We start from the raw sequence: 24,674 nt of genomic DNA, 5'->3' as shown, positions 1-24,674 counted from the left end.
TTTCCCCACAGTGAGAGCTCTCCCCTTCTGTAAATAAGTCAACGTTTCTGTGCGCGTCAAGTTCTTGAACATCATCGCCATCATCTTCACCACGTCATCCACTTGCGTAGCAAGTTAGGCATTTTAGCCCTGCTTCATCGCCAGACTTCATTGAAGATCGTTCTCTCTCTCTGCTTGCACCTGGTCTACTCACTTGCCTTCACGTTCCCCTGCTCCGCATCTGGCAGGGTGCCAAATTAGCGCAGCGTTAACACACTTGGCTACTGCTTGGGGACCCCGGTACTGATCCGAAACGAACCCAAATGTCTTCATTCATTCATTCATTCATTCATTCATTCATTCATTCATTCATTCATTCATTCATTCATTCATTCATTCATTCATTCATTCATTCATTACTTGAGAGCAGCGGCCAGTCTGGTGTCATTCAAATTGACGACGGTGGTCACTTTTCGCGTTTGATGCGACATATAAGGCTTGTAATGCGAACGGGACCGCTTGAACTAAACGCGATGCCTCGACCTCATTAGCGACCTCTTGCTGAAATTGCGAACCAAGACTGAAATATTGTGTCGGCAAGCGCTTCTGCTTCCCCGTGCGTCGGCGTTTTAAAACGCGCAGGCTAAGCGACGCCGCGGAAACGTGTAGCCTTTAAAATTCGTGAAACATCGTACAAGCTCTGAAGCGAGCCGTCGCATCCTTTCGAACGACCGGAGAGACACTAACTCGCTTATGCGCACCCACGCCTTGCGCAAGCGGAAACGCTGTAGAATGCAGGACAAGCGATTTAGTGCCGAGGGGCTTAGAATAAAGCTCTCTACGTCGTTCGCACGGGGCTTTATTATTCACCCAGTATACGTCACGCAAGCGCACTGCTTGGTGAGGCGTAAGGTAACACGGCGAATTAGTTTAACAGAGCGCAGTAAAAGATGCGGGACAAAGAGCTCGCAAAGAGTTGTTTGACCCCCATACGGGGACGCGGTGTTCACCGGTAGGGACTTTTCGCCCGTGAACACTTGATCGCGTTTCGGACACACACGCACACGCACGCACACACAGAGACAGAGAGAGACAGAGAGAGAGAGAGAGAGACAGAGAGAGAGACAGAGAGACAGAGAGAGAGAGAGAGAGACAGAGAGAGAGACAGAGAGACAGAGAGACAGAGAGAGAGAGAGAGAGAGAGAGAGAGAGAGAGAGAGAGAGAGAGAGAGAGAGAGAGAGAGAGAGAGAGAGAGAGAGAGACTGTTTATTGAAAAGGAGAAGAGGTCGGCCTGAGAAAGTGATCTTGGGCCTGCTACTTCCTACTGGGGGGAGGGTACCGGGGACAAAAAGAGACAGGAATGACTCAACTATGTACAAGCAGTAAAACAATAAACGTCTCACATACAACGGGGCGCTGAATCAGATGATTAGTCCACTTTTCAGCACACGATTATCGTCCATTAAAAAAAAAAAACATTGAGACATTATTCCGCGGTCTATTAAATTTTGTCGCAACCTAAAGCCGGAAATCCAGGGAGGAGTCACTCAGAAATATAAGCAGGGCTTCAACGGCAAGGCTTTGTTTTCTGTTGTCAGCCCACGTGCCCAAACTCTTTTGTTCAGACAGAGGACGAGTGTCCAAGCGTAGTAATGCCGCCTCAAGGTTCTTTCGCTCACTAGAGTATACTTTGGGCAAGCAATAAGCAAATGTTCGATAGTTTCAGGACGACCGCACGGCAGGTTTTGTTTCTTTCATGGCACTTAAGTAAACTGGTCAGAGCTCCCGAGTTTACCTGAATGCAGTGTAATCCTCATCTCACTTTCTCGTGCCGTCTAAAAACTCAGCACGATTTAACATTCCACCGCTATTAATATTCCGCACGAGGGGCGCTTTGCAGGTTCAACAAACCCGCTGGGCAACAGCATTCAACCGAAACAGGGGCATCTTCAGCCCGGGCTTTATACTGTGGATTTTTGTTTTCGCGTTGTTTTTAAAGTTTGAGAAAAGGCGTAACTGGTTGCTTGGGAACCTGTTTACGATCGCTCAACTTATCGGGAAATATATTCGGCGCTGAGATGCAATCCGCGATAGGTTACGCGAACGGGTTCTTGCCCGAGATACGAGCGCGCGGCAAACGTTGCTTCCCGTTTCATCTTCAGGGTCGGCCCCCTCGGAAGCTATAAAGCTATAGGGCTATGACCAGTTTATAGCTATTAGCTTTGTGGTGTAGACTTTACATAGCGCACTAAGCGTACATCGCTTGCATCGCACTGCCGACGCCGGCTCCCTTGTTTAGGGTGGCAGTTTTTATTGCGATCTTAAATGAATTGCAATAAAACAGCCCTCGAAGCGTTTATCTTGCTGAACTGATAAGCAGTGCATCGCACGGAGTTCTATCGTCTTTTATTTGTATTGTTAGTAGGCGACGCAGTACATATCTCACTGGAGATGTCCGATTCAGAACAACATACCAAAGAAGCGAGCAGCCCTGCATTTTCCCACGCCTTCAAAATAGCACAGGCTTTACGCATTCGGTATTAGTTTGCAGGCAATAATTTATTTTGACACTTCCACGAGCATGTCGGTAAGCCGGTAATTTCGGTGAGCTGGTAGAAACATGCGCGAAGTGCGAAACAGAAAACTATCCTGTGATACGGGCATACGTGTTCGTCTATTTAAGCCTGCACTCTCATCACAGCTCTGAACCTATCAAAGGTGGTTTGGTCCTGCGAAGATAAAATCAGCGGTGGCTTAGCTCGGCTATGCCAGGATATACGTAGCGTGAGCTAAGGCTCAGCAATCCAATCCAATCCAATTCAGTGCTCCTCGCGCTTGCGCAGCCCGGCTCCCTACACGGCCCTTCAGGGTCCATGCGAAACTGCTCAACCTCGGCCAGTGTAGCTTACGCTACAAAAACCCCTTCAAACTCTTAAAAAGCACCCCATTTTATTTCAAATTACGAACGAGGAGCAGTGGGAGGCCGTGCTGCTCAGCACAGACCCTCTGACCCAGGCGACACGTACTAGCCCAGGTGGCCGATGAGGTCACCTGGGCTAGAGGGTAGTCACCGGAAGGACACTGAAGTATACCTGAAAAAGGTCCCACCTGTGGCAACAGTATAGTTTCTTCTGATCTGATAGCGAAGAGGAAATGCATTTGAGCGCACGTAAGGTACGAAGCATCGTAATTATGATCCTGTCTCGAACTTAATACAAGCTATGAGAGGGTCATACCCTGTCATATCTCGTGGGCGTGTTCCAATTACACAGTTGTCGGCCACGCCAAACAGCGGCCATGACTGGAACAATTCCAATTTTCTCGAAGGCGGCAAAGTACACTAACAACTCGAGAAGACACTATCCGAAGTCTGCAACGATGCAGGCCACTAACTTTCATGAATGAAGGTAAAAACAACGTCAACGCAACAACGTTTCGATAATAAATTACAGATTAATGTAAAAATCTTCGCGCATTTTATGACTTGTGAAGGTGGTTTTAAGTACTTTTTTTTAATTTTCTCATTTAAAATTGTACAGCGTTTGCCTTTTTAGAAAACTGTGGCGTGCACTTGTTGATATGCGCACTACGGTGTTTCTTCTGCTGCAGATGCAACCACGTCGTTCCAATTCTCGGCGCTTTAACGCCTATTTAGAGGTGTAATTACATTGCTTCTTAGTTTAAGCTGCCAACTATGCTGTCACAAATTGTAACGCACGCTATGTACTTGTCAATTTGTTTTAAAAAGCATCAACCCCGACCTTTCCTTTAAATTCTACTTATACCCCTGTCAAACGTGCCTCTTTAAGTGCACTTACACAGAGTGAAGTCGAGGGTTTGATGGAAACCCGTCTGGTCGGGAAACATGTTGGAGTAGAAGCGGAGACACCGACCAAAAGAAACTTAAAAACTTTAAAACAGCAAGACGTTTCGGCTTCGTTACTGAAGCCTTGTTCACAATGAGGAGAATAAAAATCGCCTCATTTTTTATTCGCCTCATTGTGAACAAGGCTTCAGTAACGAAGCCGAAACGTCTTGTCGTTGTTTTAAAGTTTTTAAGTTTCTTTTGGTCGGTGTCTCCGCTTCTACTCCTACTTACACAGAGTGCACTCGGCTAAAACGTCATTCGGGAGCAGCTAAACGTCAAACGCGAATGACACTTTACAAGGAACGCACTTTAAGCTGAGTGGACCATCGAACGCTCCCTTTCGTCCCCTTCCCTCCCCCAGTTTGGGCAAAATAAAGTTCTCATCATCATCCCCAAACACACTTTACCGGGGCCAGCTCGCCGAGTGAGTAATCTCGTGAACAGAAGTCCGAAAATCGGAAAAATTAGCGCAAAACCGCGAGCCTTTAGACGATAATAAGTAACGTTAAACGTTAATTATAGATATATTGCTTATTTACTTTCACAAAAATTGAAGCAGCGACGAAAAATAAGAAAATAACCTCTCTCTCAACAACGCGCCAGCGCCGCTTGGTGGGTGTTTTGCTCCATGGCAGCCGTTCTCTGCGGCGTTTTCTTATGGTCCCGTGATTATGTTCCTGCTTCAGCCTATTTCTGTTGTATTCAACGCTTTCAGATAATTTCCTCCAAACAATATCGCTGCTGTCATTCACTGCGCAGTGAATAACAGTGAAGATATCTGCGCCGGTGTTCAGTCGCCGTCCCGACTCAGTTTTTTGTGGTCTTGTGCGAGGCGCCGATTGCGATTTTAAACAACGCAAACACAACGAAATGTTTGCATTATTCCTCACGTGATAAAGAGGGGGACTTTCAAGTAATTCTGCGTAATATTTACGCCGGCTATCGTCACTGACATCATGGTCAAGGGCACTTTATTTCGTCGTTTAGCAGCGCGCAGCCTTATATAGTGTCACTTGGGAAGCCCGAGTGCACTCGGCGGAAGTGCACTTAAATAGGCACGTTTGACAGGGGTATCTACTTAGTTAGGCTATGTTCAGACTACCGACGCAAAAGCCATATCGTAATCAATGAACGACCCGCCGCGGGGGCTCAGTGGCTAAAACGTTGCGCTGCTGAGCACGAGGTCGCGGGTTCGATTCCCGGCCGCGGCGGCCGCTTTTCTGATGGAGGCGAAAAGCAAAAACGCCCGTGTGTACGAGATTTCGGCGCACGATAAAGATCCCCAGGTGGTCAAAATTAATCCGGAGCCCTCCACTACGGCGCGCCTCATCGCCTGCGTTGCGTCGGCGCGTTAAACCCCAGAATCAATCAATAATCAATGAACGTAAAAAACGGCGTGTCACGCTGTTCGGTTGGCTAAGACGTGGAATGACGTCATTTTTTAAGGTTATTACGACAGTTGCGCCAACAGTCTGAACCCAGCCTTACCCCAGTCCCCTTACGTTTTTAAATTCTAGTTTAACACTACAGAAGAAAAGCGTTATCGCGCTCCTTGTCTTATCATAACCTTCCTTCAAGCAGAAACAGTTGTTACACGCCGTATGAATCCTGCAATTTAGCAACTAGCGTTTTCGTTATTTTGTTGTGCAGCATTCAGACTCCCTACTGATTACACACATGCAAGAACAGCTGCCACGTACCAACTGTGCCCCCCCCCCCCCCCCTCGCAAAAAAAAAAAAAAAAAGTTGCACCACATCTCCAACGTTAGCAAATCGAAGACGCCCATAAGTCGGCGTATATAGCCTGCAATTACAATTCCTTCCGACGCAATAAGCGCCCTTCGCGCGTTATTTTCCCGTCCATTTGCTGCCTTATTCTCTTGTGAAGGCGACTTCCCCAGTCAGCTACCACGTTAACAATTAACACGAGCGTACGTGACATTTTAATTACCGCGGCTCCACCGGCTTAGGAGGCCAACAATTCCAATTAGGCAGCGCAGTGGTAGAGCGAAGGACGTTCGTATAGCCCACAGGCAGCCAAAAGGTCGGCAACAATATGCACGAAAGTACGGGGAGCGCCAGTTAACTAAGCGAAATAGCGAAACCGCCTAATTTCGGCCACACATCTGCAAACAGTCCGCCCGCCCGCCCGCACGCCGTACGTGACCTAACTGCCGGCGTACCGCAGTCTAATCACGAAAGCTGCACGGCGTTCTTTTTGCCTGACGATGAAGAGGGGTCGGCGGTCTGTCGGCCGCTGCTTCTAGCATCGCAAACGTGCACAGGACAGACTAAAATGTACGCATGAATCTATACAAAAATTGACATCTAACGAAGTACAAACGTACCAAATAACTAAATGCTGCGGGGAAAAAGAAACATTCAGGCGGACCACGGCAGTTTGACTTTCGCAAGAAAAATGCGAAAATATGCGCGTGCGGACATTTCTCTTTTTTTGTAAAGTTAAGAACGCATCACATTCGGAGAAACTAAAACTAAATTCACCATTCGAAAACCCTATTTAACTAAGTTGGTGTTTTATACGCGTCTAAGCAATGTTAAGCGCGCAGGCGACGAGGAGCGCCCTTGCAATTGCCAGGCGATTATCCGGATTAACTCGTATCAGCCGAATACACGTGGATCATGCTTTTTTTCTTCTTTCACGTCACCGGAGGTAAAGCAGTCGCGGCAGAAATGCTCACCGAAAGTCTTCTCAGTTGAACAGCATTTTGTCGTTACGACACAGATGGATTAACAAATACACGCCGAAAAAATTTTGAAACTTCGCGCTCTTCTTTGCTAGCACAGCATTAACACTTCTCGTATCTTAGTGCGTAACTAAGCTAGTGTGCGTGCGTGCGTGAGTACAGTTACACGCGCCCATGCAAAACATGAGCGACGTTTCGAAAGAGCTGGTATTTCAAAAGGCAGGGAGTGAGCCTTTCGGAACTTTTTTTTTTGTCTGCCTATATAGGCTATACAAAACGATCTACAACCCCGTCGCCATAAAAAATAAAATGTTTCGTTTCTATCCACATTAAGCACGAGATAGACAAGGTCTAATGAACGCACATTCAGTGCAGCGCTGCAAACATTTTACAAGCAAAAAAAGCACCGTGATGGTGGCTGTTAACAAATGGATCCTAAACAGATTAATAATCGCAACACGCACGGTACAGCGGCAGGCGCCGCATTGCGGGATATTTCTTTTTCAACGGAGCATGGAACCCATTGTGACCCGTCACATCCTTCATGGCGAACGCGTTGTAGACGACGCCTCAAGGGTGTCATACCCGATAGATGACCACACCCTTGTCTTAGTTTCCGATAACGAGTAGCGAGTAAAAAGCTGGGCACGGAAACTTTTCACTAGAAAACAAAACACAAAACACTGCTTGGGGAGGATAAGTTTCCTCTACGAGCCGCGGTCTGGGAAATCAAAGTGACAACAGCGTTAAAAACCAAGTTGATAAACGGTATGACGTCACAATGAGTCATTCGCGACCGACGCCAGCTGCGCGTGCCCTGGTACTACGTCTATTTCGGTTCGAAAATTATGCTTAAGCACGCGATTTTGTTAGTTCGCAAAATAGTCACCGCATTGGGCGATTCACAGCTAGGTGACACCACGCACGCCTCGACACCGGCTGTAACCTTTTTAGCAATCACTTGCAAAAACTTGTTCATGACGCGTTTGCTGCTGAGACCAATTAATGCCAACTTTCTTGCAAGAATCGTGCCATTATGCCGCAGAAACTGAAGTGCTGTCAAAAAGGGCTGCAAACCGATCATTTCACTCGATCTCGTATCGTTAGAGCTTGCCCGAAGTTAAAAATAGGGCAGGCATCTTGGTCTTGTTTTAAAGGGTAAAAAAAAACTCCCGGAACTTACAGGACAAATGAGACCCAAGAAGACTAACGGTATATTTTAGGTTTGCAACGCCGGTTTTACTAGCAATTCTTCTGTGCTTGCAGAGCGCACCGGTAATCCTGTTACTGCGACGCGGCATTTCAGCGGTAATCTAACGGGGGACGCTATTAAGAGCTGGAGCCTTTGTAAGATGGTTAGATTCAGGCAATGATGAACATACATCTCCTGAAGACGGAAATATTACCGGCAGAATTCATCTCCGATCATTGTGTTCAAAATCGACGCATGCTTGGACTTGGAAGAATTACTCGCTACTACCTCCCTGGATCGCTCAGGAGAAAAATTCTGTAGTGCGTAAAGCGGTTTTTACGCGAACGTCAGCTGCTGCTAACGAAAGCGCTCGCACTTGCGAGGGGACTCAGGTGCAGCTTTCGGCTCATCGCAGTTATTTGGGGAGTATTTCAGTGTAAAGCAAAGTATTTTCACACAGATAATATTGCAAGCTAAAGCTTGATCTGTGCGCAGTTTTAGCACGCTGCTGTACCAGGCTTTCAAAGCCATGGAAACTATCAGATTGGAAATGTATAGGCGGTAATTTTGCAAAAGAATGTTGCAAAGTACTTCTGCAGGGTTCATATACACGCCCTCTCCATTTTTTATGCGGGGTATCACTTTTCTGCGATGGTTTTTGCTAGGTTCCTGAACAGTCATACTTTAAAGCGAAGAAGCCGTGTCCTGAAAACCATTCAGCTAAGGGCCTTTGAAACCGGGATTTGTAACAAAACAACGCATCTCATTTTTTTTTTAAAATGCGGGTTCGGCATTCATCTAGGGCACAAGAACACGGCCGATATCGCGAAACCACTCACCGCTGGTTCAGCAGGGGAACACGGGTGGCAGCAGCAGCAGCAGCTCAGCGGTTTCCCAGAAAACTGAGAGCGAAGCTGCGCGTATCACGACGAACAGGCCGATCCAGGCGCGCGGGGCCCCGGCGGCGGGAACGGCGGAACACAAACTGTGCTACCAGCGGCGCCGGCTTCCGTTTCCTTCGATACGCTCCGATCGGCGGAAAGGATCCGGGCGCGTGTCCGCCGGCCGGTCAGCAGCCGACGACAGCGCTGACCGACCCGGAGGGGCTACAGTGCACTTCGGTCCCCCTCGACTCCTCCGGCCAATTTGCATACGCCGCCGCGAGACCGGCACGCGCAAAGGAAAGCGGTCGCGCACGCGTGAACGAACGCGCACTCTTCCGTCGACTCGGCTGCTTCGGAAAGCGGGAAAGAAAACAGCTCGGCGCCAACAGCGCGGAAGAGAGCGAGGGCGCAGCGCGCTGGGCTTCGCGGAGACGCACCACGGAGCACGGAGAAACGATGTGCGGCGGCTCGGATGCGCGGACGCTTTTTTGGAGCCGGGCGTGAAAGGACTTGCACGGGGAAATGAATAGTAATGACGGGAAAAAAGAAACACACAAGGCTTACGGTTCGAAAACGAAACTCACCCTCGCACACGGCAGAAATCTTTCTTTCCTCGCTTTTATCATCACCACTTCTATCACTTCTTTCGCTGTTCTCTCTCTCTCCCTCTTTCTGGAATGGAAACTAGCCGAGTAAATTTTAGCTCTGGTGAATTCGCGCCGTCACACCTGTCAGATATCGCGTTCGCGCTCAGTCTCTCGGGCGCACCGAGTGAAGCAAGAATCGAGGCGTGAACAGCTTGTGTTGTGGCGTGGAGAATTCGCGCGCTTGCACGCGACGGTCGGGGTCTACGGCGCTTGAGAAATGCGCGCAGCGTAAGTGCATACGGTATCGCCCTGCGGCACCACTGTGTCAAGAGCAAGGCCGCGTGGGAGGCAGGAAAATACGAAAGGAAGAATCCAGTCGTCACTCTGCGTATGTATGCCTGCGACAACGCGAAATGGCGAAGTGCTGCAACCAGCCTAGACTGCGTCGCCGTGGAGTATACGTATGCAATGCGCATGCACGACGTAACCCAGACTCCGGCTAAATTTACGCCGCCGCAAGACGTTCACAAAGTGCTTTTTGTGCGCTTACAACTTTTTGAGCGTGGTTTAGCGATCCGACTTCGTCGAAGTTGTTTTTACGCTATCTTCGTATACTGCCTGTAACAGCGCAATCGTCTGAATGAGGTACGAGTCTAAGTGTCAAGTCGACACCTTCCCGCATCCAATTAGGATATCCCCTGCTCAATATCCAGCAGAATGCAAATACTGCCAAGAACCTCGTACACTAAGACATATTATCCTAGCGTGTAGAAAAAACAAGCACCCAACACCAATTCCCCGCATCCCAAATCCTCAAGAGCAGTGGGAGACACTGCTGTCCAGCCCTTGCCTCTCGGACCAGCTCCTGCTCACCGAGAGGGCAGCCGGTGCTAAGACAGCTCATGGATTCCTGTGAAGAGGGAACCACTCCTACAAGGACACCATAAATGCTCTGACAATAAACGTTTTTCTCTCTCTCTCTCTCTAAATGAGGTAGAATATCTCGTTTCTGGAGGAGTGGGCTTCGATGAGGTAGCATTGAACCTCTTTAGTGACCTTTGTCTTGGAGCAGACTTCGGAATGGTGACGACGAGGTTGATTATAGTGACGGTGACGGTGGGGGTGGTGCTGGTGCTGGTGATGATGATGATGATGATACTGACCATGTTTTCAAAATTTCAGCAACTTGCGCTCTATTTGCTTGTTACAGTAATGTTCCACCCAAAAAAACATGCGTTTTCGAAGCAATAACACCAGCAACGGTCAAGTTTGGACAATAAACTTCGAACAATCAACAGCACTACTTTGACTTGAAGCTACCCGTATTACACTCCCTGTTTTTGGCGCCTGGTAACGCAACGCCGTTTGATGCCTGCAATGTCCAAGGTCTTCTCTGAAGTCACCACGGGGAAAAAAAACGACACAGAGCGGGTAGACAAACGTCACCGAGGAGGCCGAGTGACTGGCTAAAAGGAAAGCTGACGGCCACTTGAATGGGACGACGGTCGGGGAGTGGGATAAATCCCGTTATTGATGGCGCACGGCGTCATCCCGTGCAGTCGGAAGAGACAACGGTACATCGTCTCTCGCCGTTCGCGAACCTCTTCTGCCTTCTGCTGGTTTTTTGTCTCGCTCTCCGACGGTAACCGAGCCAGAGGACGAAGCTTGAGATGTTTGTTTCGCTTTTGTAATAGATTCCTCGAGTACCCGGCAGAGAACGCGGCCGCCGTGACGGGAAAGCGAGGTGTGGCAAAAAACCAGAGCGTATAGTTTATTCTGCCGTCATCCGTGTGTCCTAGCGATAAGGCAGAAAGCCTCGTGATTGGCAAGCAGAAACAACGGAGAGGAATGAAAAATTGCGTACATACTATGCTGAAACCATGTGCAGTCATGAACATATGAAATGCGAACATGCAAATATAAACGAGAACACGCAAAACAAATAGCGCAATTTCTTTCTATGCAAGTCAAATTGTAGCTTCCCTCCACAACTGCAGCAAAGTTAGAGAACTTCTTTTTCCAAATATACCACAACCGCGTCATTACGTAATCTACATGAACCAACTTCTTCAATTTTCCTGTTCTGCTTCAATGAATATTTTTATGTCCGCGTTTCATTTGTCTATGACTGTACTAAGGCTAGCTATAGCTAGCAAATGCTAGCTAGCAAGCTAGCCGAGCAAATGCCGGGCAAATGCCGGGCTGACTTTCAGCCCAGCATTTGCTCGGTACAATAGCAACTTCGGCGGTGAATGATGTCTCATCATCATCACCATCATCATCATCATCATCATCATCATCATCATCATCATCATCATCATCATCGTTGTCGTCGTCGTCGTCGTCGCCAAACATCATTACCATCATCCTATCTACGCCCACTGCAGGGCAAAGGCGTCTCCCATTAGTCTCCAATAATCCCGGTCCTGTGCTAACTGCGACTAATTTATCCCCGCAAACTTCTTGATCTCACCTGCCCATCTAACTTTCTGCCGCCCCCTGCCACGCTTGCCTTCTCTAAAGTCCCTTCATCTGCCGATCAAGGGACTTTATCCTTCTCTAGGGATCCACTCTGTTACCCTTAATGACCAACGGTTATCTTGCCTTCGCATTAGATGCCCTGCCCACGTCCTACTAATAATTTCTACTAATATGTCCTATATGACGTCTAGTAATATGAAGTCTACATGCGTTTAAATTGACGCAGGCCCGCCAATCGGCAGTTCAGTGGAACACGGCTCCCGCATCCACGGCCTACGCTGCCACAATCTCCCCAAAATAACTTGCCGCAACACGGCTTAAGAAGCTCTTCAGCAGTACCGAACCACTTTCCGCTGAACTCAGGTCACAGCCACACTTTCGGTTCTACGGGCGAGAAAGTCTGCCGGCGGCTTTAAACGTCGACTTGCGGCCGTGGAACAGCGAACGAGCTCCCGGTATTGCGGGCCGCGTAATTTAAAAGCGAGCTTCGCGACGCAGGTGAATTCCGCTGCGAAAATGTGGGCCCTTACAGCTGCAGGAGTCAGCCTTTATTCGAGCACGCAGTCGGCGAGAAGCCCATACTCGGCGCGCATCTCCGCTGTATGAATGGGCAGCCCTCCGTCGCCGGGAAGTTCGCGCCGCGTCGAACACGACCGAAACAGCCGCATGAAAATGCTGCAGCCGGCGCATTCAATCGCGAGACATACATAGAGTCGGACGAGGCAGAAATGGGTTTTAGGGGAAATCGACATCATCAGAAAGAAAAAAAAAAGGACATTGCGGCGCTGGTTTAAAATTCTGACTAAGCTGCTTCCCTGCCCAATTCAAATGGAAGACCGTCGGCTCGGCGTCGTAAATAATGTGAAGGGAACACGATCGAATTTAAAGCTATAAAGATTTGGGAGCCATCAAAAACATATTCGTCGGTCGGCGGCAAAATATAGTGGAAAGAAGAGGAATTTTCTCATGTAGGCCGCATAAGTGGGCACCCCTTTTTGAGAATTGAGTTGACGTAATATATGTTAGTGCAGTTTTTCTCTATTACGAACTATTTAAATTGTAAGTAGGCTTTTTTTTTTCCTTTCAGAGACACGTATTTAGGTTTTATTACCGCGAGCATTACCTCCTTTCATGTCACCTTGGGTGGGCGCCGGTATTTGTAGCTGGTTTCTTCGTTCGATTTTCATGCGACTCTGGGCCCGGCAATGAACGGAAACCACCAAGGTTTTGAACTTGAACGTTTTGAATTTGAATTTGAATTTGAATTTGAATTTGAATTTGAATTTGAATTTGAAGGTTTTGAATTTGAACGTTTTTTGTTCATTCAGATATTGTGGCGCAAATACTGTTGTATGCGTAATGCACTTATATACAGTTCAGTCGTGGTCCAGCAGAAAATTTTTATCGCTGCAGGAACGGACCATATGTGCCTAGATGTAACTTCGTGGCTGTAGCTCGTATAAAAATGTATTTGGGCAGTGGACACTTTACAGAATCGCTAAATAATATAATCAAGCGATCCACCAAAAGTGTAGTTGAGGGCATTTAATACAACATAAATGAAAAATACGTTTTTTTTTTTCAGTGCATGTTGATCAACTTGGTACATAACACAGCGCACATGAAGCCAAACAAAAGCCGCGGGCTCGCTTTGAAACAGCTTTTCGTTAATTTTCCCGAGGAGTTGAGCACGACTATCAGCGATTAGCCTGAATGTCAACGATGTCCGCTTGCCCCTACTGATCCGCCTCATACATCTTTTTATTCCCTCTTCACAGATGAAGTTAAGCCGTGCACCTGAAGCGACCAGTATACAATACACAAGTCATTTTCGCTTCAACCTGCAACAGGCCACTTCCCCATCTGCACTCTTAGCGGCGGGCGCGAGGATTTAAACCAAGTAATATGTGAATGTGCGCGGTACAGAGCACCTATGTAGGACGTCCCTCCCAGTGTACCTGGGGCAGCCGCTTTCTAGATGACTAACGATTGATTGATTGATTGTGGGGTTTAACGCGCCGACGCAACACAGGAGATGAGGCGCGCCGTAGTGGAGGACTCCGGATTTATTTTGACTACCTGGGGATCTTTAACGTGCGCCGAAATCTCGTACACACACCGTTTTTGCTTTTCGCCTCCATCAGAAAAGCGGCCGCCGCGGCCGGGAATCGAACCCACGACCTCGTGCTCAGCAGCGCAACGCCTTAGCCACTGAGCCACCGCGGCGGGTCTAGATGACTAACACTAAGTGACGTGTTGGGTCCCTCGTCTAACTCTAAACGGGCGTACCAAGTGATAAAATGTCACCCGTTCCTTAAGAAAGATAAGTGCAGAAGCTAAAAGTGCGTGTAACCTTCGCTGAAAGAGCGCCCAATCGATCGCCAAACACTCAAAGACCCAAAGAACGGTGAAACTTCGGCCGTTGACGAAGATTTGAAGGCCAGTGCACGTCAAGAGAAATACAGCAAGTAAAAGAGCACACGTTTACAGACAAACGGGCATGACGAAGTTTCATGGCAAGGTATGTCTGTGGCGCAAAGATAGAAGAGATAAATGTGACCGAAGATTCAAACATGGCTTCTTTTTTTTTTTTTTTTTTCGCGTAGACGAAGACAGTGCAAAATGATAAGAAGAACCCTCTTCGCTTATCCTCGGCCACCTTTGTCAGAGCAGGGCATTTTTTGCTTTTTTTTTTTTTCAAGAAAAAAAGCCATTCACTGTATTTGCGTCTCGGAGTGATCTGTGCGGTATTCTTATGCTGAATTCTTCTTTCCAGGGGCTAGAAAAATCGTCCATTTTAAGAAGTACACCTCTCATCTTGGGCGTACAAGCGGGACACCAGCCGGGACCCCATTTCAATAAAGGCGGCTTGCTTGCCTGAAATGCTTGGAAACCAAGCGAATGCTCCAGTCTTGATGGTGTTCTTTTTCTTGCAACAAACAGCTACCTGCACCTGACAATGTACCTGAAGACGCTAAAAATCTTCAAGAACGATCACTCTGAGTTGAAAAAGTGATATGCCTGGAGCTATTGCTTTGGTAGCCCGTAAAGTGTAAATTGTAAAAATTGATTACAACTGAAGTTAAAATTTTATGTACCATGTCCACAGGTTGAGGTTGCTAAATTTAACATCGTCCCTGTTCAAAGGCACAAAGATTTGAGCCTTGGAGTACTTTTCCCTAAGAATTTGCTAGATCGATTATAACCCACAGCTGTCGCGAATGGCTAAAAATTGGGGTAAAATGTCGGTGTATTCTAAATCAATTGCAGAGATGTGTACCTTGAATGAAATGCACCGTTCATTTTCACGAAAAAAATCAAAGCCTTTTTTTTAAGGGAAGGATGGTTAAAACGCGAAGCTTTCACCCACGCAACCCGAGTCAAAGCCGAAGTCCAAAATCACGCTTCTGAAGTCCAAAGCCAAAGGCCAGTTCAACTCAGCCAAAATCCAAAGCCAACGTCCAAACCCACGCCAACAAAGTCTCAAGCCAAAGTCTGTCCGTGCTTAGGGAAACTATTTCATAATTGATTGATTGTAGGGTTCGGCGCGCCGACGCAACGCAGGCGATGAGGCTCGCCGTAGTGGAGGGCTCCGGATTAGTTTTGACCACTTGGGGATCCTTAACGTGCGCCGAAGTCTGGTACACACGAACGTTTTTGCATTTCACCTCCATCATAAAAGTGGCCGCCGCGGCTGGGAATCAAACCCGCATCCTCAACTCGGCAACACAACGCCTTAGCCACTGAGCCACCACGGCGGGTATTTCATAATCACCGCTAACTGTGTGTATACTGCCTAACTGTATTTTGGGTATTGCGAAAGGTCCGTTAGGTGTGCAAAGATTCTTATATTACGGGGTGTATGATTGATGTAACCTTTGTGAAACCCATTGTGTTAAGTTGGCTTTCCTGGAATGTGTTTTACACGGATGTCAACGCCATCACTGGTCCACAGAAAGCTTCACTTTAAACAAACATTCCTTGGCCGACATCGATTCCGCGATTAGAATCTTATTCCGAAAAACCATAGCTCAAACTAAAAAAAAAAATGCATCAAAGATTGAAGAGGCTGGGCTCTTGAAACGGAGCTGGAACTAATTGCCTCATTGCATGCTACAGCCTGCATTGGTGTCATTTCGTGGTGTCTGCCGTCGTTCGTAGTCTCTCTCTCTCTCTCTCTCTCTCTCTCTCTCTCTATATATATATATATATATATATATATATATATATATATATACATATATATATATATATATATATATATATATATATATATATATATATATATATATATATTCCTTTTTTCATTTCGGTTTTGTTATCAGAAAATTTATCTCAATCTGTATCCTGGTATTCCGCTGCGCGCATTCCCCATCTACTCCACCACTACATATGTCCCCTCCGATTTCCCGTCTAATATATTCTATTATATTCCATATATTAACGAAGGGCATCAGACAAGGCGACACAATTTCTCCAATGTTATTCACAGCATGTTTACAAAAGGTATTCAGAACATTGAATTGGGAACAGGTGGGCGTAAGAGAATACCTCAGCAATCTCAGATTTGCTGATGATGTTGCCTTGCCAAGTAACTCGGGGGACGAACTGCAAAGCATGCTTACCTCACTGGACTAGCAGAGTAGAACCGTGGGCCTGAAAATTAATATGCAGAAAACTAAAGTAATGCTCAATAACCTAGGCAGAGCAAAGCGGCTTGAGATAGGTGGCGAGGCAGTAGAAGTGGTAAGCTAATTTATCTACTTAAGCCAAGTTGTGACCCCGGATCCCAACCATGACAGAGAGATAATTAAAAGGATAAGAATGGGGTGGAGTGCATTCGGCAGACATTCTCAGTTAATGAATAGCGGCCTACCGTTGTACCTGAAGAAGAAAGTGTATGACAGCTGTATCTTATCGGTACTCACCTACGGGGCACAAACTTGGAGGCTCACTAAAAGGGTTCAACTTAAATTGAGGGCGACTCAGCGAGCAATGGAATGGAAGATGATAGGTGTAACATTAAGGGACAAGAAGAGAGCGGAGTGGGTCAGGGAACAAACACGTGTTAAGGACATATTAGTAGAAATTAAGAAGAAGATATGGACGTGGGCAGGGCATGTGATGCGAAGGCAAGATAACCGTTGGTCATTAAAGGTAACAGAGTGGATCCCTAGATAAGGCGAGCGTGGCAGAGGGTGGCATAACGTTAGATTGGCAGATGAGATCAAGAAGTTTGCGGGGATAAATTGTTCGCAGTTAGCACAGGACTGGGATAATTGGAGATTATGAGAGAGGCATTTGCCTTGCAGTGGGCGTAGATAGGCTGATGATGATATTCTCCCCCCCCCCTCCCTTTCTACTCTAATATCTCCGCATTTCACCCAGGTTTGCACAAGAAAACGAATAAAACGCTTTAACAGCGACAGTATCGACAACAAACAACCGTGCCATCGCAATTGTACCTTTACAATTGGGACTGGCTGGCTTTTTTTGGGGAGGTATTGTTCTTTTCTTGAGAGAAGTACAAACGTATTGAACAACAGCGCCGTTCAGACGAGTGCCTAGTACAGAGCAAACACATCGAAGAGGTCAACCGGACATGCCTGCTCATGTGAACACGGCACTTCGTCGTGTTGCGCTTTGTGCATTCGGTATGGTGGCAAGCACATTTTTAATCAAACATTATTTTTCCGCTATCCCACTGGCAGAACTTTTTCCAGCTGCGCCTCTGCATTGGAGAGCTGGCTCAACTCTTCCAATATCGAGTGAAAACAAGTTGCCTTCCATCTTCTTATAGTTCGATAAGGGTCATTTGCATTAAGATGCAAATTGCGTATAGAGAAAAGGTTGCGCGCTACGATGTTTGGTAAATTCTCGGTCGTAAAAAGATGACAGCGAAGAAAATAAATGACCTGAGAAGTTAAAATGATGAGCGGACGTCAGAACAACTGCAATCCTGTCTCGTACTTTATTAGGTCCTTTAGTTACGGGGTCCTAGTTCACGTCTTGAGAAAAATGAGACGGATCTTTGTGCAAATACCTTCTATCATCAAATATAATTTCCATTTTATTATCGTTCTCGGAATTGTTCCAAGAAAATGTAAAGCGATAACTAAGCTTACGAAACAGGCTGCTGTTTGTTTTTGTTTCGGAAGTCGACCCGGGCAAATAAAAGCGAATGGTTTTCTGCAGATACGCAGCGTTTATAGGAAGGAAACCAAAGCGTTTTGCACACGAATGCGGACTACAATTATACAAGCACATGGCTCGCGTGTCCTCCACATCACATCAAGCCAGTTTCGTAACAACACGCATGCAGCGTTTGAAGGTGCGTTTGTCTTTGCAAGCACAGAACGAGGAAGTCGAAGGACGTACAAAGCTCGGAGACAGCAATTCCTTCGCCCATGCCATGGTGTTATGTAATTGTGGAAGGTGAAAGCGGGCTTCATGACAGAGCCAACTTGCAAACTTTACCGTCGCGGTAAACGTCCAAGCCATAAGCAACATCACGCGGCAAAGCTCCAACGAGGAAACGTCATTATCGACCTTGAAATAGACATTATGGTGGGCACTTTCCAGCTGAAAGTGTGCTGTAAGTGTTGCGCCACTGTATAGCTTGGCTGAAATTTACCGTGCTATCGTACGAGCGCCATTGCAACCAATCGCAGCGCGTGACACCTGGATGAAGCATTTCCTTGTGTTAAAATATGGGGAATTTGTGTTTGTATTAATCAATTAATTCGGGTCATTTTTCTGCCGGAGGCTCGCACCTAGAAATAAAGCGGATTTGCAAGCTCCGAAATCACGAAGCTAGGCCTCGGTGGAATGTTTCTCCTCTATTCAACTTTACGCGTAAACTATGGCTCTAGACTTGCCCTAAATGATGAAGTAAAAGGTGGCGTGTGATTACACAATGCAGCCGCAACGCAGTTTGACGGCTTCATTTCAATGGCCCTTTCAGACAAGTACTGAACACCTCCAAGAGAACTTCCTCTGGGAAAATTCAGTAAGAAAACGCTTCCGAAAAACGAAAAAAAAAAAAACTGTGGTTGATTCTTCTGTCATAGGAATCGGTAAAACACGAAAGTGAAATGTGCAGCGAAATGTGCATCTGAGCATGATTTTCGAGTCGGCGGCTGTCTTGTGGGTGTGCTTGGCGAGCGACGTCCTGCTGGCGGGTCTCTTCGGCAAAGGTGTACTGGTGTCATTTTCGTGACGGATATAGCGTCAGTGAAATCTCGGTGTATCCCGGAATAAAACACTTTCGTGTTAAAATAAAACACCCAAAAACGAACGAACCTAAGTATAACGTACTCTTTAGTACTAAAGGTTGCTTCCCCGGAAGAAGACCTTGTGTGCAGGGGTGCACCCTTTACAGGCCGCTTGCTCCATTGAACTGGCGTCACTTCCGTGACGGATATGACGTCAGCGAAATCTTCGTGTAGCCGGGAACAAAACACTTTCTTGTTAAAAATAAAGAAAGGCTGTGCTTCGATTTCCATGCCGTATTTGCGAGCTTATATGAGTCGAACCCTCCCCGCGAGAAATACTGCCTACAAAGAGCTCATTCGCTGCAACAAATCATAACTTGGCGAGCAACCCGAGCAACGCTCACCACAAGAAACGTAATTGAGCCGGAATCCTCTCTTCACTCGTTATGAGGAATGCGTAGGCGAACGCACTATACGCGGCGAGATTGCTCGCTCGGCGTACTTATTCGGTCTTTACGAGCGACCGTGCCGCGGCGAACTTTTCCGAAACGCCGGGGAAAGAGGAGTGCGCGCCAGCGAGAGAGACCGAACGCGGCTTCCAGTTCCCGGAGCACTTTGTGAAGCCCGCCGCGAGAAGAGCACTGATCGAAACGCAATTACCGACGCCCTTCCAGCATAGCGCCGCCGCCGCCGCCGCCGCACGAGTCCCCAATAATGCAGTTAGCATACTGCTCTCGTTTTTCCCTCCGCTTTCGCTGGCTCCCACATTGTGATTGAGAGGGACGTCTGATTGCCAGACCTTCTGCTTGGGTGTAAATAGTTCATGTAGGTGGCCGTGTGTGTGGTCTGAGAGAGGTGCTCGCGGAATCACTTTGTGTCTTAGTGTTATACGACACCTGCGAGGCCTGATCGTTTGTATCGATCATTATGGGGCATTCATATAGAAGGTGCTTGCGCTTAATCGCTTACGTCTGCGTATACAGTTTTTGGTTAACTACAATGGAGAAGTTATGTGACAGAAAAAAAAACTAAATGTGGTTAATTAATGGCGATTTGTTATTCAATTACTGATAGGGTGCCACTGGCAGTAGCCATGTTTTAATCCCCGTCTCCGGTGTCTCATTGTTTTGTAAACTGTTCAGCCTGCATCGATTCGCGGTACCATAGATCACCAAAGTTTGTAGTTCAGTTTACTTAGCTGGGCCTGTGAATTGTCATGTGAAACGGAGCTATGTTCGGCATGAACCTATTAATGGCTGATGCTCCATCTCGATACTGATGAAGAAAGAAGAGCGCGAAGCTGGTTGTTCTGTAACAGAAACATCATCTTGGAAGCAGTCCCTTATAGCCCTACTACCTAAGCCAGGCAAAAATCGGCCCTTGAGAATCTCCGCCCAATCTCTGTAACCTTTTGCCTGGGAAAGACCATGGAAGGGATGGTTCTCAATCGACTTGAGGCCTATTTTGAGTCCACGGATTTCTTTCCCCCTCAACAAATTGGTTTCCGCAAGTGTGTGTCTATCCAAGACCTCTCTTTCCTCCTAGCTCACGACTTTGACCCTCCTCGTCCTTCCCAGATACAAGCCATAGTCACCCTGGATGTCCGCAAAGCCTTCGATTACCTTGCCCATGATCCTCTCCTAAATATACTTGCCTCTAACGGCTGTGGGCCAAAGATGTGCGGTTACATCGCTGCATTTCTGCGCGACAGCACGGCCAAGTTCCGTCTCCCTGATTCGGTCTCCGATTCTTTTCCCATCAGGCGTGGTAATCCACCGGGTGCTCTTCTCTCACCCACCCTTTTTAATCTCGGAATGGCGCCGCTGTCTCGTATTCTAGCATCAATCCCAAACCTAAAACATACATTCTACGCAGACGACCTTACTCTTTGGTGCGCATCTGGGTCTCCTGGTTAGTGCAGGACACCTTGCCGCAAGGTATCGATGCAGTCAATAGGTATCTCGACACAGTAGGTCTGTCTCCATCACCTGCAAAGTCCGAATTGCTGCTCATTGCTAAAACTCGCTATCAGCGCCAACACAACCACCTCATCAGTCTCACAATAGTAGGTCACCCCATCCCTCTCGTAATATCCTGCCGAATTCTCGGACTGTATATCCATGAGTCATCTAATCAGGCTAATGTGGCTACAACAGTTAAAGTTTGCCATCCGCTTAAGCATCTAGTGCGCCGCATTGTCAACAAGCACGCGGGGCTACATGAGGGTCAAGTTAGGCAGCTCGTACATGCCTTATCTCTAAATAAAATTCTTTATACAATTCCATAGCTCTCTCTGACTTGTCACAAAAGACATCAGATTGAGGTTACGCTTCGTACACTATATAAGACCGCCCTCAACGTACCCGTTAAGGGTTAATACGTCCACTCAGCGCCTATACTCTGCGGGGCTGTTCTTGCCCCTTTGAGATCTTATAGAACAACATAAAGACCGGCAAATGGCGCGTCTTTCTAGCACAAAACAAAGACACTGGATCCTTCACCAAGTTGCTCACAGTCCTATTGACCTCCATATCATCTACCCTCCTGCACCGCTCTCAACTAACCTCAGGATAGCTCCCATCCCAAAAAACGTTACAGCTGATAACAATCCAGGTAGACGGTGTGCTCGCGTTGTCCATCATGCCCATCCTATTGATTCTACGATCGTCTTCACGGATGAATCCCGGACGCATGTCGGAGCAGCCGCCTATTCCATCGCAACTGGCAATGAAGTAGCCACACACACCCTTGGCCCTTTCACTAATCCCCCACCTACAGCGACTCTAGAGACCCTCACAATAATCAGCAGTATTCAGGACCTCTCCTTAGCACCCCCTAACCCCGCAGGGTATACCATATACACTGATTCGATGCAAGCTATTCGCGCCATTCACACGGGTAGGATTCGTGAAGAACTGCAGTACGATCTACGCAAAGCCTTAACAAAGCTACATCCCCACACCGTCACACTGATGTGGATTCCTGGTCACGCTGGAATCCCAGGCAATGAGGTGGTGCATAGCCTCGCCCGCGAACGTCTGCACCGGGCGCCTGGGATTCCCTGGCCTTATCCACCGACTTGGGACGCTACTCTCACAACAAGAACATCAGAGAAATTCTTCGTACGCTTCCTGTTCCAGACAAATAACCACCACGCAACTACGCATTCTTTGACGCATACAGCTAAATACCCTTTTTACACCTGCTCGTTCCTTTCTCTACCGTCTCCGACACTCACCAGCATACCCCAATTGTCCCGAACCATACGCTAATTTAGAACACTGCGTTTTCTCCTGCCCCATTGCAATTCAATCCCCACATTTCCCCCCCCCCTCCTCCTTCAACGTGGCGGACTTGGCTAGCCTCGGACCAGCTCACGGACCAGTTGGCGTTGGTGAACCTGGCCCGGGACATTCTCGACGCTTAATGTTGCGTTTGAGTAAAGTTTTTTCCTCCTCCTCCTCCTCCTCCTCCTCCTCCTCCTCCTCCTCCTCCTCCTCCTCCTCCTCCTCCTCCTCCTCCTCCTCCTCCTCCTCTTCCTCCACCTCCGTCCTCTGTTTACGCCTTATTGATGAATCGCTGGTGAAGGCATTGAAAAGCAAGCTTAAATAAAAGTAAAGACAGAGAGGTCGCCTTAAGGACCCTCCTTTGGCTGGCTTCTCTGCGTTGTACTGGGAAGAGAAGAAGCAAAGGTTGAGATATATGAAATTATTGTGACGGCGAAGGGCATGCATTTAGTAAGATAGAGAGTGAGAGTGAGGGGGAGGAGGGAGAGATGAGAGAGAGAGAGAGAGAGAGAGAGAGAGAGAGAGAGAGAGAGAGAGAGAGAGAGAGAGAGAGAGAGAGAGAGAGAGAGAGAGAGAGAGAGAGAGAGAGAGAGGAGCGGGAAGGCGGGAGGGAAGGAGGATAGGAAGGAGGAGGGAGGGCTCCTTAATGCTGCTGGTGAGGTTAGCCTTGCAAAAGTGCCTAGCTTGCTACACCAGGCGTATCGGAAAAGCGGTATTTCATTAATGTGATGATGGCCACGCTGATGACGGTGATGTGCGCACATCACCGTCGTCATAGTCTTCATCAAATGCCTCTTACGCAATGTTACGTAAGCATGCGCATGTTTGCGTAACCTTGTTTAGATACCCCTATCAAGTCCTGTGCTTCGCAGGAAAGTAAATAGAGCTCTTGTCACTCATGATGCTTGTTTAGAATTTGACCAGGGGCCTAACACGTCACTTAGATTGAGTCTTCCAGAGAGCGGCTGGCCCAGGGACACAAAGAGGGACGTTTCAAGCCCTGAACACCGCGCATATTCACATATGACGTAGCTTAAGTCCTCGCGCACGTCACAAAGTGTGCAGAGGGGGGAAGTGGCCTGCTGCATGCATCTTGAATCGAAAATTACTGGTGTAAGCGACAACCAGCCGCATGCGGTGTAGAACCGCTTCGTCATGCTTGGTCAGTCCGCGAGGCATCCTAAAGTTATCGCGGGGTTCTGTGGAGTAAAGGGACGCGTAAATATGCGGCGCAGCTGCCCACGTAGACAGCTGAACGCTCCAGGCAACCTTTATTCAAATGTGACAAACCCTTGAAAATTTAAAAAAATCAGGTAGCGGGATTTGAACCCGGGTTAGGATGTTTGCTTCGCAGGAGCGGAACTACTACACTACGAGACCAAGCGGTTCTGGACGATTAAATTTAGGCCACATGCACGTGGACATAGCTTCAAAAAGGCCCCTAAATGGCGCCACGCGTCGCTTGTCTGTGCTGACTAGGAAACGGCTATACGCTGACGCAAGAGCGGAAGCACATTGTCTGGGGCCGACATGGACCATTATGCAATTAGAAACTAGATCAGGTTTATTTCCACTTTTACATCAAAAAGCAGAACTGTGGAAAGGAAGGCAAAAGGTGTAGGAACATCTGACGGAGGCCAACCCTCCCTTTAAAAAAGACAATGAAAACAAAATACAAAATTGCCTTACGGAATAACCGCAAAGAGGGGCTCCAATACCTGCACAACAACCTCAACGGCCTGCGTTTGTGACCCACAAAACAACGAACATATTGTGAGTATTAAATGACTTAGCATTTCAGGACCTGCTCAGTTTCAAGATTTTTCTGGCCGTTTAATATATCGCTCGTGCGTGTATAGTCGCAGTTCGTATCTCCTTTGAGGGCAGCGGAGGCCACTGAACATTAAAAACAGTGGCTGATGAAACACGGGGTGCATGAGGGTAAAGAGGGCCAATCTTTTGCCTCCATTCCATAAGTGGTGTCGGCAACGCCGCCGGAAGATGCATCCGGTTGTACTGGTTGCAACTCGACCTGAGGGCATTGAGCCCTTCGACCACCGTTGCGTGTCCGAGACGTCTCGGTGTTTAATGAGGGAGAGCCGCCCTTGCTTTATGCGCGGATTCGGTTCGTCTGCTGACCGCAGTGCATCAAGAGCTTAAACAAACTGCTCATCGCCAACTGTTTGCAAAATCGACTATTAGAATTGTCGAAAAATGCAGCAGTGATGCCGTTTATGCTTCTATTTTATTGCGACCCTTTCATTCATTCAGCTATTTTGCTGGAGACGACGAACAGCTGCTATGAAGGTATTGCGGCACTTGGCTCGAAGGGTATTTCAGCTGATATACCGGTATTTTAATAGGGCGAATTAGTAAAAAAAAAAGGGAGGGGGTGTAGATGGTAAGCACGTGTATGGGTGCTGCGATCTTAGAACTAAATTTAAGTGCAGAAATCAAAGAATTTACATAATAA

At 47.5% G+C, this 24,674-nt stretch overlaps 1 protein-coding gene across 3 annotated transcripts in view; it reads right to left on the bottom strand.

Annotated features, from left to right (window-relative positions):
* LOC144174818 (glycoprotein 3-alpha-L-fucosyltransferase A-like) overlaps positions 1-24,674 on the bottom strand; it is a 115,129-nt gene that overhangs the window by 47,900 nt on the left and 42,555 nt on the right. For 2 of the 3 annotated variants that reach the window (XM_077703722.1, XM_077703725.1), the window contains exon 1: positions 8,588-9,141. The exons of the other annotated variant lie outside the window; for it this stretch is intronic. The gene's annotated coding sequence lies outside the window, so the exon portion shown is untranslated. Of the gene's footprint in view, positions 1-8,587; positions 9,142-24,674 lie in introns of those variants that run through there. 3 annotated transcript variants of the gene reach the window in all.

Source organism: Haemaphysalis longicornis, unplaced genomic scaffold, assembly GCF_048455015.1.
Source record: "Haemaphysalis longicornis isolate Haplotype H1 unplaced genomic scaffold, Haemaphysalis longicornis Haplotype H1 scaffold_3, whole genome shotgun sequence".
Taxonomy (NCBI): Eukaryota; Metazoa; Arthropoda; class Arachnida; order Ixodida; family Ixodidae; genus Haemaphysalis; species Haemaphysalis longicornis.
This window is presented reverse-complemented; position numbering and strand designations above follow the sequence as displayed.